The sequence below is a fragment of the Phocoena sinus genome, chromosome 2, assembly GCF_008692025.1.
Source record: "Phocoena sinus isolate mPhoSin1 chromosome 2, mPhoSin1.pri, whole genome shotgun sequence".
Lineage (NCBI taxonomy): Eukaryota > Metazoa > Chordata > Mammalia > Artiodactyla > Phocoenidae > Phocoena > Phocoena sinus.
Genome location: NC_045764.1, coordinates 93,700,981 through 93,706,953, shown reverse-complemented (window position 1 = coordinate 93,706,953; position 5,973 = coordinate 93,700,981). Strand labels below are relative to the sequence as shown.

Here is a 5,973-nt window from a genome sequence, read left to right as displayed (position 1 = left end):
GGACCCACACCTTTCAGAGGCTTTTTATCAGGACACTTCCTTCTCTTTGGGGATCCTCTCTCGGGCCAGAATTGGGCTGGGCCCTCTGTCCTTAACTAACCTGTGCTCCTCACAGTCCTCAGTCTGACCAGGAATTTGTCAAGACCAGGCAGAGATGGCTGCTGGCAGTGAAGTGGAGGAGGAGGAATGGTCAGCCTCAGAGCACCCCTAAATTGCTGATGGCCCCTCATGGGGGGCTGCATTGACATGGAAGGGTCCTCTCCCCTGTTAACAACAATAAGAATCCTTTACGTCCTGCATCTTTTAGTTTGCAGAACACTTCCACACCCATCGTGTCCTGGGAATCTCACCACTTCTGTGTGGGGTAGCCTACAGTTGGTCAGGTCCTCTTGCCGCCAGTTTACAGGTAAAGACATTGAGACTAGGTAAGGTTGAGTGATTTACACAAAGTCGCGTGGCTAGTAAATGGCAGAACAGGCTTCCTGACTCATTCCACCACAAACTGCCACTCTCCTCTGTCTACCTGCCCCAGGGGACGTTGGCCTGGGGCTGTCTTGATCTTTGGTCTCTGACACCCTCTAACAACCTGCCTTCGCAGATGCCTCTCAGTAAACTCCCCTCCTTCCTCACTTTAGGCCTCCATCTCCCAGAAAGAGCTACGTTCTGAGCAAGCCTGGGGTTCCTCCCCATCTCCCTCGTGCTTCCCTCCAGCTCCAGCCGAGAAGCCTACCATCCATGAGGCATCCTGGCTGTTCTGATTCCCAGGTTCAGGGTCAGAGGAGGAGGCCTCTTCAGTGGCCACAATGTGTGGAGAGTCCCTGCCAGGAGACGCACTGAGGGCAGTAGAGGCCGAGAAAAGTTCAATTAAGGCAGGAACTCAGGGCTGCCCTCTAGGAGTGTGTAAGTCTGAAGCTGTTTCGCAGGTCAAGGTCCCAGCTTCCTAAGGACAGGTCTCTCTAGGGGTACTCAGCAGACCAAAGGCTGACTGCCCCCTCCCCAAAGCAAAGGGTCTCTCTGGAAGGTTTTATCCCACATGAGAGCTCACGACACCTGGAGCTTCCAGCAAGTTTACTGAACACCCAACTCTGCCTATGGCACTACATGGGGACAGAGGCGAGGAGGGAGAACTCAGACATCTGCCCTAAGGAGCTCACTCTCTAGCTGGGGAAACAGCTCACACACACATGCAGGCATCGACGGGTCACTGATAGTAGCATGCAGCACGTGCTGAGGGCCATAGGCCTGTCACCATGACTATTGCTGGAGCTCAAGTACCCAGGAATGGTAACCAGGAAGGCTTCCTGGAGAATGGAACGACTCGAGCTGGGCTTTAGAAGTCCAAGTATCTCAAACCGAAAGGGACCTTAACAATCATTTATTCCAGCAGTTTTCAAACTTTGGAGCCTCAGGATCCTTTCCTTCAAAGAATCCTTGTGTGGAAAACAGTATATAAAGCAGATGAAAAGCAGCCACTCGGGTGGGTGCTGGGGGGTGGGGGAGTACAGAGCCAGGTCAGCCTCCCTTTCTACTGTGCCTCTCGGGGGACCCTGGGGAACCCTCAAGCTCCTGGTGGCTCTGAAGAATGTGATGCGAAACCACTGATGCAGGTCATTTTATGGATGAGTATCACAGAGGGGAAGGGACTTTTCTAGGGCCAAAGAGACAGTCTGTGGCAGAGCTGGAGGCAAATCAGGGGGTGTTTCAGGGTTTTTTTTCCTATATTGTTGAGCCCTACCTCCCACTCCAAGTAACCCATAAGAAGTGAGGCCAGAACCCCAATGAAAATATGGGCGTTGTGGAAGAGACAGAAGACCGTGGGCAGAAATGACCGGTTATGTCGGCTCCTTTGCAAGATAATGATACCCATTTGACTCCCGACACCAGGAAGGAGAGACAGTGACTAGGTCAAACTTGGACCATCTCCCTGGAGGTCCGCTGGGACCTCTCTCTCTTCGTGTCCCAGTAGAATTCAGCCTCTCTGGCCTGGCTTCTCTGCACCATGGACTATATCCTTCTGTTACCACACAGCCAGGCTGAGAGAGCTCTGGTCTCATCTGGGACCATCAGCCAGAGGGAGGACAAGGTGAGCCCTTCTTACTGAGCATAAGCAGAAGTCTGGCCTTGACTCAGAAGTGAGTCGAGCGTCTTAGTGGTCTCTCAGTGACTCACCGCGGCTCTTCTGCCCTGTGTTGTAGGAAGGCAGCAGGGCCCTGGACGGAAAGGACCTGCCTCCTCTGCACCCTCTTTCGTGTCTTGCAGGGGGAGGACCTTGCAGACCTGGGACTGGAGCTTCAGGAATCTGGCCTGAACACAAACCAGTGAAACGTTCGAGAGAGCATGAAGTGGTGGCTGGGGTGGGCATCAGGGATCTGGGGACAACTGAGGGCCCTCCGCAGGGTCCCCTTCTGGCAGGCTGTGCCACACAACCCTTCAGGAAGGCAGATGAGTCAGAGCAGCCGAGGCGCCCCTGGATTTGTTCTTCACACCAGCGGGCCCAAAGGACTGGAAGAACCCAGTGGTAATCCAAAACATCACCTCACACCCAGAGTGGCCCGAACGAAGAGCAGGCTTCCCACAGCGGTGGGTAATCCCGCCCACCTCTCTAGCCCCAACTTTGGAAAGCGGGATTTGAAGCACTTTCTATTTCCTTTGAGTTTCAGCAGATCTATTATTATCATTATGGGTGGTTACAGTGAGTGTATGGCCCTGGACACATGTGGGGAGAGGCTTAGATGCATGCTGTGAGGCAAGGGAAAACCAGTCAAAGCATTCACAATGGCTCTGGAAAATTCGAGAAATGCTTTCTTAACACTGAGACACTGCATGAACACTCATTTGGGACTTGAGGTCATTTCTCCCTATTTGTGCCACAAGTCCTTGAACTCACACCCAGAGCATGAGTATGTGTGCCGTATGTTTTAAGAATGTAACTTGGAATAGTTTGTCACTATGGGGAAACCCATCTTTCCATGGCTTTGGTGACAATGTTAGAGATTGAATTGACCGGCAGAATCTTAGATTTTACGGGCACATCCCATACCATGATATTTAGGCAATATCTCAGCTTGAGCCTGATTCTGAAGAGACATCTCACAGGAGACTTATAAGCCAAATGCCCTCAGCCCCTCCAACTAACTCCTCCTTCTCCCAGCGCATGACAAGACAGGGAGGTGGGGGAGGGGTACCAGGAAAGAGGACATATTGGAGAGTTTCTGATCTTTTCTTCCATGGTGGCCTTATCTTGGCCTTTGATAATACACGTGGGCAATGACAAGCTCTCTGGCACCCATGCCATGCATCAAGATTTGCTTGAAAAAAAAAAAAAAAAAAAAGATTTGCTTGGGGGTGGGAAAAACAGACATTCCTTACATTTTCTAACCTCACCCTTGTTCACAGGGACAGCAGTAACTCAAGGTGTAGTGGTGTTTATGCTTAAGAGAAGAAGCTGTAACTCAATTCACTGGGAAGATGAGAAACAAAAGAAAGCCACTGTGTGCTGTGTAAATGGCTGGCTGTCCCAAGCCACCTTGCACTGAAGAGCCCTGGAAGGACCTTGATAAACTTGCCATCATGAGGCCTCTGTGTGGTTATTCATGTTAGACCTTAACATAGGGAAAAGATCAACATTTTACCAAGTTCACAAACATCAAACAAGAGCTTCAGGACTGCTAACGAATATCACTCAGCTGGGCAGACTGACGTAGATTTGAATCCATGACCTCCAACCTCACCTGCAGTCTCCGCCCTGCCTAGCTAGCTTCCATTCCAGTTACTAGTTTCCATTCTTTGCAATGATCATTTCGTACTTTCTCTACCTGCTTCAGACATCAGATGCCCTTCACCTCCCTGCACCCCGACTTTCAGTAGACAAAAAACTCATTATTCATGAAGAAACCTAGAGGCATCAGAGTGAAATGTGCTCACCTTCAAGGCACCAAGTCCCCAACTCACCTACCGTGCTCCTACTGGCTTCTCAACCCATCCCTTCTGTTACAAAGAAAGAAGCAGTAATGGCCCCAGCAATGGCTTCACACACTTTGCATGAGAGGCCTTCAACTAGGGCTTGCATTCCCACAGAGACATGAACACTTTCTAGAAGGTAGGTGGGCACAGATAGTTTTAAGGGAATCAGTTTCAAGAGCTTCCTTCTTCATAACTTTCCTCTCCTCGTATTCATTAGCCTAAGAAGGAGCCTTAGGTCGGCAAGTTCGCCTCCCCAACCCCCGCTTTCCCAGTTGACCCTTCCTTCATTCTGACTCCTACTCTGGCATCTCCCTCTGCAGTATTTTCTGAAAAACAAATAAAAGGACTACTTGAGAATGCTCTGCTTGAGGAAGTCCTTGAGAGAGCAAAGCCAAGAACTTCCAAACGTTATTATAACTATTCCATATGTTCACATAGCTAAGTAGAGACTTAGAAAAAATATATATATATATTTTATTTTAAATACCCAAATTGAACTTGTAGAGATGAAAACTAAAATGTCTGATTAAAAAAAAAAAAATCCCTGGATGGAATCAACGGTTTAGACGTTTTAGGAAAAAAAAAAGGATTAGTGGACTTGAAGACATAGCAATAGATATTATCCAAAACGAAACACCAAGAGAAAAAAAAAAAAGTTTAGAAATGAATAAAGAGCATACACAATATACAGCAAGCAGAAAATATGTCCTTTACAACTATTTAACATTATGAAATAATTTAGGCATCAACTAAAAATGAAGAGGGTGCATTTTAAAAATATATTTTTTTGTGAGGGTACGTGCACAAAGGAGTTTGAAGATGCTACCCTAGGTACCATCTCCCTTGCCCCTTTCTCTATGACTTTGCTCTTTTGATCATGCCATCTCCCTTCTGAAGCATCCTATTCTTCCTCTCAGCTGGCTCACTCCCATAGGCACATGTACCCACTATTATCTACATCTTCAAGAAAACCCTTCCTTGACCCCCACAACCCACCTTCAGTTATTGCCCAATTGTTCTAACTCCATTCACAGACAAACTCTTCTGCACCCGCCATCTCTGCTTCCTCGTCTCTCATTTACTCTTCAATTTGTTCCAGTGTGGCTTCCACTCCAGCCTCTCCACCAGAATTCCTCTTCTGATACTCAACAGTGACTTTTGTGTGTGTATGAGAAAACATATGCATGAGTTTATTCACTGCAGGGTTTTGTACACACCAATGACTTCTCTGTTGCTAAATTAATGGGTTCTTTTAAAATTCTCATCTTGCTTGCCCTTTCAGTTATTTTCAATGGTTTATCACTCCCTTTTCCAGCAGTTTACCACTTTCTTCTTCCTAGCTTCTAAGACACCACCCTTTATTTATTATTATTTTTTTAAGATGTTGGGGTAGGAGTTTTATTACTATTTATTTTGCTGTGTTGGGTCTTCGTTTCTGTGCGAGTGCTTTCTCTAGTTGTGCAGCGGGGCACTCTTCATCGTGGTGCGCGGGCCTCATCACTATCGCAGCCTCTCCCATTGCGGAGCACAGGCTCCAGACGCGCAGGCTCAGTAGTTGTGGCTCACGGGCCTAGTCGCTCCGGGGCATGTGGGATCCTCCCAGACCAGGGCTCGAACCCGTGTCCCCTACATTAGCAGGCAGATTCTCAACCACTGTGCCACCAGGGAAGCCCCTCTTTATTTTCTTTTCACCTCTCTGACACCTCTTTATCAGATGTCTTGGCTGGCACCTTCTAATCACTGCAGCTTCTAAGTACTGCCATCCCTGTCCTTGGTCCTAAGGCTCTCTGTACACTTCTTCCCTGGTGATCTCATCCAATATCATAGCTTTAAATACATATGTATACCCATGACTCCCAAGAGTATATCTCCAACCCAGACTCTCCTCCGGGCTCAAGGCTTGTATTTCCAACTGCCTACTTGACAGCTCCACTTGAATGTCTCAAAGGCATTTCAGGTTTGCCGTGTTCAGAACTGAAATCTAAATCTCTCCCCAACACAAAATAATGA

General features: G+C 48.0%; 1 protein-coding gene across 1 annotated transcript in view; it reads left to right on the top strand.

Annotated features, from left to right (window-relative positions):
* The window catches only part of DISP2 (dispatched RND transporter family member 2), a 13,514-nt gene extending 12,117 nt beyond the window's left edge, over positions 1-1,397 (top strand). Inside the window, 1 exon segment of the mRNA XM_032618125.1 lies at positions 1-1,397. This exon segment is cut by the window's left edge and continues 504 nt beyond it. The gene's annotated coding sequence lies outside the window, so the exon portion shown is untranslated.
* The last annotated feature ends 4,576 nt before the right edge of the window (positions 1,398-5,973 follow it).